Source organism: Sphaeramia orbicularis, chromosome 17, assembly GCF_902148855.1.
Source record: "Sphaeramia orbicularis chromosome 17, fSphaOr1.1, whole genome shotgun sequence".
In the NCBI taxonomy this organism is placed as follows: Eukaryota; Metazoa; Chordata; class Actinopteri; order Kurtiformes; family Apogonidae; genus Sphaeramia; species Sphaeramia orbicularis.
The window spans coordinates 32,355,706-32,368,460 of record NC_043973.1 but is presented as its reverse complement, the minus strand read 5'-3'; the positions used below and the strand labels follow the sequence as shown (position 1 = coordinate 32,368,460).

Here is a 12,755-nt window from a genome sequence, read left to right as displayed (position 1 = left end):
AAAAACAGCAAAAGAAAAAACAACAACATTCAAACAAGTAACATTATTGTGCAGGAGAGGTTAGAAGACAAAAAAAGGCTTATATGAATACCTCCCCCGAAATGAACAATACACAAAAAAAAAAAAAAGAATTAAAAATACAATATAACTGAATTAATAAACTAAAGTAAAAACAATAAAAATGTAATCTACATTACAAATTATCAAATACAAATCAAATGATACATAGCCTTACATTTTGTCATGAATTAAAGTCCTTTTCAGATCCTTTTTAAACAGTGATAAAGTAGATGTTGATTGAAGTTCAGGTCATAGATTATTCCAGATTTGCTCCACGATATTTCAGAGAATACTGACAGACAGAAGTTCAGCAGTACGGAAGATAAAATTTACTTAAATATCGTGTAGGGTAATTGTGAATAACAGAAGACAACATAAAAAAAATTCTGAAAAACTTTGGGGAGAATATGAGTTAAGTGAACATATTTGTACATAAAGACACAGGTCTGGTAAACGTTCACATTAAGAACTGAGAGAAGTTTGAATTTTTGGAAAAGAGGAGCAGATGAGTGGAGTCTCTTAGAAAAGCTGATCATTCTTAAAAATTTCTTTTGAATTAGGAGAATCTTATTGAGATAAGTGGGACAGGTTGCCGCCCAAACAGTATTGCAATAAATAATGTAAGGATAAATTAAGCAATAATCAAAAGTCAAGAAACAGGAATGATTTATCAATGAACAAACTTTGTTCAAAATGCCAACTGACTTCATGATTTTTTTTACAGACAAGATCAATATGGGATTTCCAATTCAATCTTTCATCTACAATAATACCTAAAAATTTAATGTAAGAAACCTGGGTGATTTCAAAATTATCTATGAATATTTTGTTGTTTTCCTTGTTACACAGATTACAGTTCAGTAAAAACATCATAACCTTAACTGTCCTCAATCTTAAGCTAAATTACGTTATATCCTCTTGTATTCTCTGGAAAGTACATCGTCATAAAGCAGGCTTAGGTTTTGTGAGCTCATAAAAAATCAACATATGATGGTCTAGTAAAATTTGATGCATTGCTGCAAATTAAATTACTATGAGTGTTTAAAGTGGTTCAACTGAGCACAATATTAAACATCTACTGCTCTAAAATGTAACAAACACATTAATGTGGCGGAAATATATAATAGAATAGAAATCTATAATAAAAATATTACATATTATTCACTGTTATACACTCATGAAGTTGGAATACATTTATGTGTTAAATTTTTCTTTCCTCTTCTTGATAGATAAAGTGTAACTGGGACTCAGTATGTAATCATTGCACCTGGTCAAAGGTGATTACCAATGTTTATGAATAGGAATAAAAAAAGAGCATCTGAAAAGAAAATTATTCAAACTTTATGGGCAACAGTGTAATAAAACACTGAAAAGAACAGCTTGTTTTATGGACTATACTACTATATTTTTATTTCAATAAGGTTCTGAGTATGAACTTTTAATTGTAGTGTGTATTCATGTAAGTAATGTATCAACACTGAGAAAACTACTTGCATTATATTTAGAATATACATGAAAACCTAATAATCTATTAGTTTCCTGTGTGCACTTGTGGATCATGATCAGTGTTACATGAGTGCATGGAACACTGAGTCCTTGGTTTATGTTTCCTTAATGTAAATGAAGGCAGTTGGACTTGGTGTAAGTTAAGGAAACATGTTTGTTGAAGTTTAAAATCAAATGTTGAAATAGGCCTATGAGTTGAATGAATACTTTTGCTAAAAAGGTAATGTTATTGCCTTTGTCATTAATTTCATTTAATGGCTTGTTTGTCAGCATGATTTGGTTAAAAAAAACAAAAACAAAAAAAACTATGGCATCAGTATCAGTGAAACGCAGTGAAATTATGTAGTAACAGTGTGACAAGATTGCATGCTACACTATTTTACCTTTTCTACATTTAACATTACAAATAGGTTTGCTGATTGATTTAGTGTACTGTGTGGGGTTTGGTGAGGGTATGTACCCAACCCATCCCTCTTACATTACAGCTAAAGGTGTAAATTTAGAAGGGAGATTACACTTGTAGGTGTTAATGTAGGACATGCAGGACATAGGTTTGTGGTGTCAGTAAAGTAGGTTATTAAGAATTTCACTGTGCTGCATTGCATTTTTAAATGTTTCATCCTTTCTGCTGGACTAATGACGTAACGTCACTGATTTGCCAACTGTGGTAAACCTGTCGATTTCCCCATCTGAGAAAGGTATTTGTACACTGCTATGTTTGTCTGATAGATTAAGCTTTTCAGATCAAGGTATATATATATCTAAAATATAATACATTGTTTTAGATCAATTCATGCCCTATAACACTGCTGTTCTGGACCTAGGGGCAGATCACATGGTATGTATAAAGTGTTTTTTTTTTCTGCTTGTGAGGTTGGCAAAATTAGATATAGATTCTGTAGGGTTTCTGTAAATTGGCTTAGAGTCTGGTTTTACCAACTCTATATGTGAAGTGTTACAAGATAACTTTTGTTGTGATCTGGCGCTATATAAATAAAATTTCATTGACTGATTGATGTGATTGGTTTTCCCCTGTAAGTCACTTTGGAAAAAAGCGTCTGCCAAATGCGTAAATGTAAATGTAAAATGTAGATATAGATATACACATCTAATCTGCAAATTGTTAACTGCAAATTGTTTGTATATACTAGAGCTACTTTTTTGTAGACACATGATATATATATATATATATATATATATAATATATATATATATATATATATATATATATATATATATATATATGCTTTTTTAATCTTGAGTGGGGCATGTCTGTTTTTTTTTTTTTTATATTAACTGCAGATACCAAAATACATTTCACTGTGCTTTGTACTATATGTATAGTAGTGCATGTGACAAATACACCTATCTTATCTTATCTTATCTTATCTTATTTTTATCCTAAATAAAATCATAATAATCAAACCAAACTTAAAACCACAATAGATTAGTTAATGTAGTCATAAAATAGTGTATTGAAGCACAATGTAGGAGAACACTGCATGTAAAATAACTGATTTTATGTGTTCGATTTGTGCATGATGCATTTTAAAGTCTCCCTTAAGTTGCTTTGTTTCCACCCTATAGGATTAGACTGAACCTATATAATTGGATGACATAATCATGGCCTTCTGCTCCACATTAGTTGGTGTCCTGGGCTTGCAGTGCATCTCAGGCCTGCTGTGCTGCTGTCTGCCCAACAACTGCACTGCAGTGTCAGCTTATGTAACTCCCCTGTTTGTGTGTGTTCACCCAGCCTGTACGTGCTTGGTAAAGCTCAGAAATTGCGCAAGGGAATTATACAGTTGAAATAATTCTGGAAACAATGTCCAACCAAATTTGAATAAACAATATGCTGATGCAAATGGGCAAGATAAGAAAACAGCTTGTTGCACTATTCAGCTGCAAGACTGAAAAAAAACCAAACTGCATTTCAGACTAACAACTGACAATTAAACAACCAAAAACAAATAATACATACATGGTAACAGCACAAAAACAATACTGAATTTTACAAAAACAGATCTTAAGGTTGTTTTTTCTGACAATTATTATTATTATTATTATTATTTTTTATTTTTTTTTTCCCTCATTTCATTCATTACGGTACCGTCCCCTGTCTGTGACCACGCCCCCTCCGTACTGCCGCTGTCCATCCAGGAAAAATACAGCTGTCATTCTGTCAACTGTTCTCCTGTGGCTGTGAACGACCGGGCACACAAGCGACAGGTAATTACACTTTCCAGTACATTTATACAGCCTCTATTGTCTGCATTTTATCGACGCTACGTTCCAACGTGTTGTGCGTCCCCCTGAACACGTCTGGAACTAGCTAGGTTAGCTTGGACAGAGTTTAGCTAGCTAACGGTTACAGTAACATCGGAGTTAATATAGTGTCACTAACGCTATTTTGCGGACTTTTATTCACAAATCTCACAAAACAAGCTCAAATATGAGACAACACGACAACTATTAGGGTAATGCAAGACAACGGAAGCGAATGACCATACAAAGCTCCGCCCGTTTACTCACGTTTTAAAGTTTTAATGCTAAATGACTACAGTAGATATTGTTGCTAGCTTACATTAATTAGCATGAATTCATACGGTGGGTTCATTGTTTTGTTCGGAATCAGTGTGACCGACCGTGCATTAGCTTTTCCCATCAAATTTTAACTTGACGGCCCCGCCCACCACAACCACATAAACTCTTCTTCAAAGATGATATTTAATTATAATGAAATATTATGGCAATTTGTACATGCGCCGAATTGCTAAGAGGTCCATATAGTCTCAAGTGGGGTTGATTGTATTTTGTGTTCTTGCATGTTTTTCCCTCTATAAGTCAAACAGGAGTAAACTCTTACTTTTGTGACTAGACCATGGAGTATCAGTTTTTACCATAGTTGCAAATGGGACATGGGGAAGGTGCAGGTGTTGTGCGATTGTTGCCTATATGTCAGTTTATGTGGTATGGTTCTGGTGTGTCAAGTAAGCCGAACAGTGAACTAAGTGTTTTATAAATAGATTGAGTGACATTAAAGGCTGAATTCCTGACCTTGTCCCATTCTGGCCGAGGCACTGCGCAGACTCAGTGGGTGTGTTCAGTGGGTCGGGGGGTTCAGTGACTCTGGATGCATTAACCTGCACGTCCCAATATCACGGATCTGAGCCCAAAGCTGCATGAGAGGCAGTGCAGAATACAGCACACAAGTACACAGACATATTAGTCTCATAAACTACTCATAAAGATGATTGACCCCTCCTAAACCACCCCATGCAGAGCTTATACAAATGCCCCCATGCAACCCCAGATTCCAATGGCAGGAGTCTTATCTCCTTTCCCATAGCATCATAACTATCATGTGAAAAGGTGCTATGTATAGGTGCGCTAAATGAGTATGTATCATGTGTGCAGATTTCATATTGAGTGTAAGTTATGTCAGTGCAGTGCTGGAGTTGGATGTAGTACTGACATCCTTTACTTGGTGTTATATTTTTTTTTTAAGGTTGAACCTGTTTGACCTTGTTTAGTCGACAACAATGCATCATATTCTAAAACAAGAGTGTCAAACTCATTTTCTTCCGGGGGCCACATTCAGCCCAATTTAATCTGAAGTGGGCCGGACCAGTAAAATAATAGCATGACAGCCAATAAATAATGACAACTCCACATTGTTTTAGTTGAAAAAATGACATTAAATTATGCCAATATTTACATTTACAAACTATCTAAACAAATGTGTGTGAATAATCTGAAAAAAAAAAAATTGTAAAGACATACAAGTACAATTTTATCAATATTATCCCTCGACTTATCATTTATACATTTGTATTACAGATCCGATCTACAAAGGCACAAAACATTTAATAACAGGCAGAATATTGTTAAAATTGCACTTAATTTTCTTTAGGCATTTCAGGTTGTTCATATTTGTTCAGGTTATTCACATTTTGTTGTTAAAGGATAGTTGATTAACGTAAACATTTTCATAATTTAGTGTTTTTTTGCACTAAATCAAAGAGAAAAATGATGTTGTCATTATTTATAGGTTATTATAGTGTTATTTTTGAGTTTGATGCCCTAACTTGCACTTTGCAAATTCATCCCGCGGGCTGGATTGGAATCTTTGGCGGGCTGCTTTTGGCCCCCGGGCCGCATGTTTGACACCTGTGTTCTAAAAGATCATCATGTTTGCTTCAGCATCAGACAATGCATTCCTCAGCAAATACAAGAGGATTTTTGAAGAGTTCCAGTAGCTTAAGAAAGAGGACAATTTTAACTCAACCCATAAGGGAGAACTTATTGCAGGCCTTCAGAATCAAAACATTTGAAGATGTGGTTTTCATTGAAAGGGACGGGTATGACAAATTATAAGCTGCTGTCAAACAAATGTAATGGAGTAAAAAGGTGCATTGTTTGACTCTGAGACCAGAAAGTGTCTTAAATTTCAGACATACTGTATAGGCCTCAGTGATAAAATGTTTGCTACTGTTTAAAAATGCATTGAGAATATCTTTTTTAACTTGGTTGCTGTAGTTGCCATATTATTAACAGGTCAATTTTGCACTCATTTGCAGTGCAATGTCTAGATTAGCTGATAATCAACACTGTGTCCTAAGGAATATACACATGTTTAATAGCTTTGACCTCTTTCAGATTGTATCAAGTCTAGACAGCAGAGTTTTAAGGTTAGATCTGGCTAAATTTTGGATTCTGAATAAATTTATAGTAGCAGATTGTGTTATAGTATTGTAAAATAAGTGGACTGACATGTGTGTTCTGATGCAACTCTATTTGCACCATGCATGTCACAATCATCTTCTTGCCTAAAAATCCTCTGTAACCTTTTTTTCCACAGCAGTCACTGTGCTATGTAATGGTTGACATGTTCCTCTTGATCAGCTTCAACCTGTCACTATATTTTGTGTTTTGGTGTGTTTGGGTTGTAATGATTTGAATGTTCCCTATACATTATGTTCAATAAGCAGGTTTGTTTACCCCACTTGTGCACAGATATCGGTCTTCAGATTCCAAACCTCTGATAGCTGAAAAAAGTGCATGTTGCATTTAACCCGTGGTAGTTTGACCCATTGCTTTACCATGTGTTGTAATACTGAGTGTTTCAGTCCTTTTGTATAAATTGTTTACACAAATTGAGTCATTCAACCAGTTCATTTTTCTAGTCTGTGAGTGTGATTTCTGTGGATTTATTCAGCAGATGTAATGGCCTGTCTTCCTTTGTTAGTTGTCTTTTTCTCACAATTATTACTTCCTGCACTACAACTCCAAATAATGCTTTAGAGTGTGTAGCAACACAGTCAGTTGCAACACTGCTCTAATATAACCAGAGTTTGACAATAATCTTTACAGAACTGAAACAATATACTAGGATAGTGAAGTTGGATAGAGTGGTCTAATTTTTTCAGTTTAAGGCAGTTTTGGGAAGTGTGGAGTAGGTGAGGGTATGTTTGTCTTTAGCTGTTCATGATGTGGTTTGTTTTTGAGGTCAAGAGTTTTAAAGGCTCATGTAATGCGTAATAAGAGTTAGGAGCAGGACAAAGCTGATGAATGAATATTTTAAGAAAATAATACAATTTGATAAAATGGAGATCATCAGTGTTTCTCAAAGCCTGTGTTGCATTTAGTCCAAAAGCCCAAATATATTCAGTTTACCTGTCAAAGAGGAGGAAAACCAGAAAAAAGAATAAGATGGAATCAGAATTTGAACTTTTTTATTCCTTATCCAAATAGTTGTTGATTGATTTAGTAGTCAGCAGTGTCGTGGGATTCTCTAAACTTTTGGCTGGTGGTGTCCAGCAGCTGAGGTATATTTTTTACACTGACTTCAGACAGGACACAGATTTCACTATTTGTTACAGAATGACCAAGGTTGGTGTTTGGCACTGACTCTACTCATGTGATGTCCTTAAACAATCTAAGTAATATGGGTGTGGAAAGAGATTGGATAGAAAGGGGTTTGTATCAGAATTTATCTGCCTGCCTGCCTGCCTGAACAAACACAAATCTTCACACTTGAAAAGTTTTGTTCAGTGGTTAAACTGCACTGACTTTATTCAAGAGAAAATCATGGACGCAGATAGTGAATTATGCCCCAAATATATGTTTTAAACTATGAAACAGCTCTTTTTTTCACCAAAGTAGTTTACTTCAAATCAAACTATGTGCATCATTATGGTCATCAGTTGTAGTTTCAGTGAAAAGAAACTGCAGCTCATCTGCAGACTTTAAAAGGAGGTCATAATTGTATTAATGCTATAAATAAGGCAATTTTTTTGCTCTTAAAATAGCAAGAATTTGCTTGTTTTATTCAGCCTGCAGCACACGACTCATAGCTCTAAGTTACAGTTTTCTGTCAAAGTAGTTTGATATTTTAGATAATCTCAGTGAATTGAATCACACAGACAGTTTGAGAGAGTTTAAAAATGCATGTGTTTTTTAGATTAAAAGTTATTTTTTCTGACTAAGGATTCTGTTCTTTTCAGTAATAACACTTCACCAGGAGAAACATTAAATGAGTGGTATTTAGCATCTCATGATTAAAATGTCCATTAAAATTAGGTAATCAGCTTTATGCAGGATTTCTTAATGAGTTTTACTCCTTCACAACAGTCACCAGGGACTGAGATCTGAAAGCTTTTCTTTAGAACTTTTTCAGACTTTTATTCTACACGATTACTACCAGTATGTACTAGTACCTTTCTCTGACATCACACTCAGTATGAACTCATGGTTGAAGATATGTTTTGATCATTGCTCTTCTCTTCTTTGCAGGAGGCCAGGAATCACTTCATTTAAGGAGAGACCATCACAAGATGTTGCCTCAACACTGAAGCAAATCAGAGTCGCATGCTTAACGACAAAGAAACTTAGAGAGAACCCTGTTCAGACTTGAACAAGGTAATTCTTCCAGTTCATTGCATGAATGTGTGATTGTATTGTGAAGAATGCACTTCTATAGCATTGTGGCACAGAGAGGTATTTTGCAGGAGCAGGTATTCCTGAATCAATCACTTATTTTGTTGATGCTGAGCTGTTTGAGCCAAAAGATCATATTATGATCTTGTGATGTAAAATTACAAGTAACCATCTGAAGCACAACATCTCCCTTGTTCTAAAATGGTGGCAAGTGAGAACAAAACTATATTTTTTCTCTAGTTTTCTCTAGCTTCTGGAGGCTTAGTCTGTATGTAACAGCATCTTGAACAAAATTTTGACCTTATTTAATATTTTCCCATACATGCAGCTGCAATGTTTCCATTTTCTAGACTGTGATGGCATAATTCATCTTGCTCAAGTTTTATAATGAGTCAAAAACTTTTTCACTGCAACATAATTGTAAAGCATCTGTGTAAATCAGACTCACTGCTTGACAGTTCAGAAGCTGGATCCACTGCTACTGAACTTGTGGTAATTCCTTGTCCTTATTTCTTTAGCTGCAACAAAACAACGTGCCTCACAAACTCTAATGAAGCGACACTTTAATAGACAGATGCTAAAGTGTCACTATAAACTCACTAGACTGGTGACATATGTTTGCGGCTTTAATGTTTCAACCCCATAGGTTGTAAAACATCAGTACTGAAAACTGCTGTTTTCACCACTGGACACAGTTGAGTTTGGTCCTGAAATTGCAGTGTTTCTTCCAAATGGGTTTGTTTGATTAAGACGCTTATGAACATATAACGTCATTATTATCACCTTGTTTGGATGATTCCAAACAGATCTTTAGGGCAGCTACTGACAACACAAACTGTAGTGAAAACAGGTGATTTTAGGTTTTACTGTGACTGTTTTCAGACTAAACACTCAGCTGATGAAGCAAGTTCAGATTAAAAGACACTGTGTTTTCCTCTTTATGTGATCGATGTCAACAGGCTACAGCAGATTATACACATATGTTTTGGGGTTGCCCGTTTTTAAATAAATTCTGGTCTGAAATCTTTGATGCTTTATCAACAGTAACAGGAAAGAAAATTGTTCCTAATGTTTTAGTCTTCTGCTTGGTGTCGTGCCTGCTCCACTTAAATTTTCCTCTGTTAATAAGGACTTGATTGCATTTACATCTTTATTGGCCAGGAGGCTTATATTGTTAAAGTGGAAATCCTCATCTCCACCAGCCTTCTCAAAATGGATCAAGTAGGTGCTCTATTTTCTCAAACTGGAAGAAATTTGATTGACTTTAGCTGGATCCTCTAACACATTTGAAAAGACATGGACTCCTTTTCTGATTTATGTTAATAGTACAATCTGTCATGTTTCTCTGACTAAGTATAGTATATACAGAATTGGTGTGCCTTAGCAGTTTTGATTTATCATTACTATTATTACTATTATTATTTATTAAATTTTTTTGGGTAACATTTAAAGTGGGAATTTTGGACTTCTATTTTGTATTTTTTTTTACTGTTTAGTTATTTTTGTCTTTCCTGTAATCTGGAGGGGATTTATGCTAGGCCAGGGGAGGGGGGTTTGTTCCATATGTTGTCTGTCTCTTTGTTTGACTTTTGGATCAAACGAGGGAACTGTGTTCTTTGTTTTTATATGTGAAAAAAAATAACAACCAATAAACAGAAGGTTAAAATAAACCAAAAAAAAAGACAGACACTGTTATTTTGACTGACTGTCAAAATAACTGGTTGTGAGGTTTTTTTTATTTTAAGGAGCAAACAAACTTAGTACTTTATTCAGTGAGTGATACAGTCTGTGGATACATAGTGTTGGTTTGTTGGTGGTCTTGGTAGTTGTCGGTATGCTTTGGTATCTGACTTCCCCCTGTTGTTGATAGTTTGTAATATCAATACTTCATATGACCCCTTTAAAACAGTGAGATCATCCAGCCCTAATTCAAGGTAATGCACGCTCTCTAGTAGAAGGGTACGCTGCAAAGTTCAAGGGTCGACTATGAAGGACAAATGCCACAGACATGACATGACAGTACTAATTTAATTTAACCCCATGGGTAACTACATGTATTTTTTTGGTGTCTGATAGATCACTTTTAACCTGGTGGTAGCTGGTTTTGCACATTATGGAGGGATGTGAAAAATACCCTTACATACCTATAGATACTACAGGGGCCTCAGAGTCAACCTGTGAACTTTCCAGCTTTCCCAGGAGTCAGTTAGGTTCAAGTTACTAGAAGGTGCTTTACTGTGGGTATGAATGCCCATTGTGTGTCTGAGTACACTGTGAGTGGAATAGTGTGTGTATGTGTGAGAGAGCGCGTGCTTTGGCTAAAGAAGGTATATTTACTTGTCTGAGAGAGAGAGGTGTGTAGTTTGACATTTACAGCTCTCTGAACCTGAGAGGGATTATGTAGCTGGTAAAGTGGCCTATATATAGATAACTCTGACATGGTTCAGGCTCCAGAGGAACAGTGACTCTGACATATTTTGGCTGGTCCCTCAATGACTCAGAGAAGGACTCCTTTTGTTTATAACAAAGCAGGAGAGTTGTGTCTGATGATGTTTATGATTGCTGGGGAGTCTATTTTAAGCCATCTTGTGATTTTTTTAATAAACCTAACAAACTAATTAACCTAGAAAAATGTGGAAAAATTGAAGTGATAAATATAATTAATAATAGGTAAAAACAGTGACATTTTACAGCAGGACATGGGTCCCTGTTTACTGAGTGAAAGGCCTTTCATCCACCACTATGTCCTCTCTCTCTGGACTTTTGTTTATACTACCTTACTTGGTTTCCTAAATTTCTCCCACAATACAAACTGATGAAATCATAGAAAAATAGACAAACTGTAAGCTCGGTAGAGGCCAGTAGGCTGTGGAGGAAGAAGCTGAAATGAAGATTTACATGTAAAGACAGCTTGCTGTGTTTGCAGGCCTACTCTGTGAGATTTAAGAGAACCTAATTGAATAAACAGAATACAGCATTCATAACTAGAAAAGCACTCGGAGAGCGCAGACCTCCACTAAGGCAGATCAGTAACCCCCCCGATCACCACCAAAATTTAATAATTTGTTCCTTGTGCCAGTATCAACATTTCCTGAAATTTTCATCCAAGTCCGTTCATAACTTTTTGAGTAATGTTGCACACGGACAGACAGACAAACCGACGCTGGCAAAAACATAACCTCCTTGGCGGAGGTAACTATGTTTTCATCAGTGTATAATGATGGTAAAATAAATATTGCTGTGCTTTTTGTGAGGTAAAAATGACTTAATAAAAAACAGCAACATGTTTCTACAGTACCACAAATTGACTGGTTTTCAGCATCAATTTGCATAACTGTCAGTATCCACTTATCAAAAAAAACAAACAATTGTGTCATCCTGTATGTCATTTGTGGTGAAAAGACCACCAGTGGCAGTGAAAATACAAGGTTTTCATGAGCCATGTGGTGTATCTGTGTTCATTATGTTATTATGGTTTCTCAGGGTTCGAGCTCCAGTTCCGACTGGGCCCCAGTCTTCAGGGCAGGAGGGTTATAGTGCACACCAACTACCCACTGGATAGCCACCCATTTAAGCGAGACTGCTTCCGTGCTTTGGCTTGGAACTACCCATCAGGAAGAGAAGATGACTCTGATAAGTTCTGCTCACTGGACCTCAAGATAGCTGGGTCATATCAGTACTACTTTGATTATGGGTAAGACCCTCCTGATAATGGGCTGATTATGTACATTTGTGTGATAGCATTAAATTATGAGCTACTGTTGGTTTTTCTGTTACTTCAGAGTCCATGTTCAGCCTTAGAACTGCAACAATATCACAACTACAACTCAAGCTCCACTAACTTCAAGTTCTCCTTCTACTGACAGACTCTTTGACATGGTCTGACAGAAGAAATATATATCGAATGATTGCCCAATGAATGGTTTTATGAATTATGGTATAATAGGATCAACAATACCAAGCCAATCCAATACATGTACATTCTATGAATACATCCACAAATAAACAGTATAAGGAAGCACAATCTTCAAATGTAATTTTTAAAGACAATGCTGATGTAAAAAGTTTGAATTTCTGCACCTGTACAAGAATTCTCACTCTGCCAGGAAGTTAAATGCAGTTTTTAACATGAGCCTAGTTCAAAAGCATGATGTATTTCTGAAAGAGAATAAACTCTGCATTGTCACTCTGTATATTTGACTTTAAATGCATATTTTGTTATTATTATTTGAATTTAATGGGGATAATTC

The 12,755-nt window shown here is 35.6% G+C and overlaps 1 long non-coding RNA gene across 1 annotated transcript; it reads left to right on the top strand.

Moving 5' to 3' along the window:
• Positions 1–3,695: 3,695 nt before the first annotated feature.
• Positions 3,696–12,120, top strand: LOC115437338 (uncharacterized). Its single transcript, XR_003937934.1, has 3 exons — positions 3,696–3,795; positions 8,362–8,487; positions 11,989–12,120. It is a non-coding gene; the product is annotated as an uncharacterized LOC115437338 (long non-coding RNA).
• Positions 12,121–12,755: the final 635 nt, after the last annotated feature.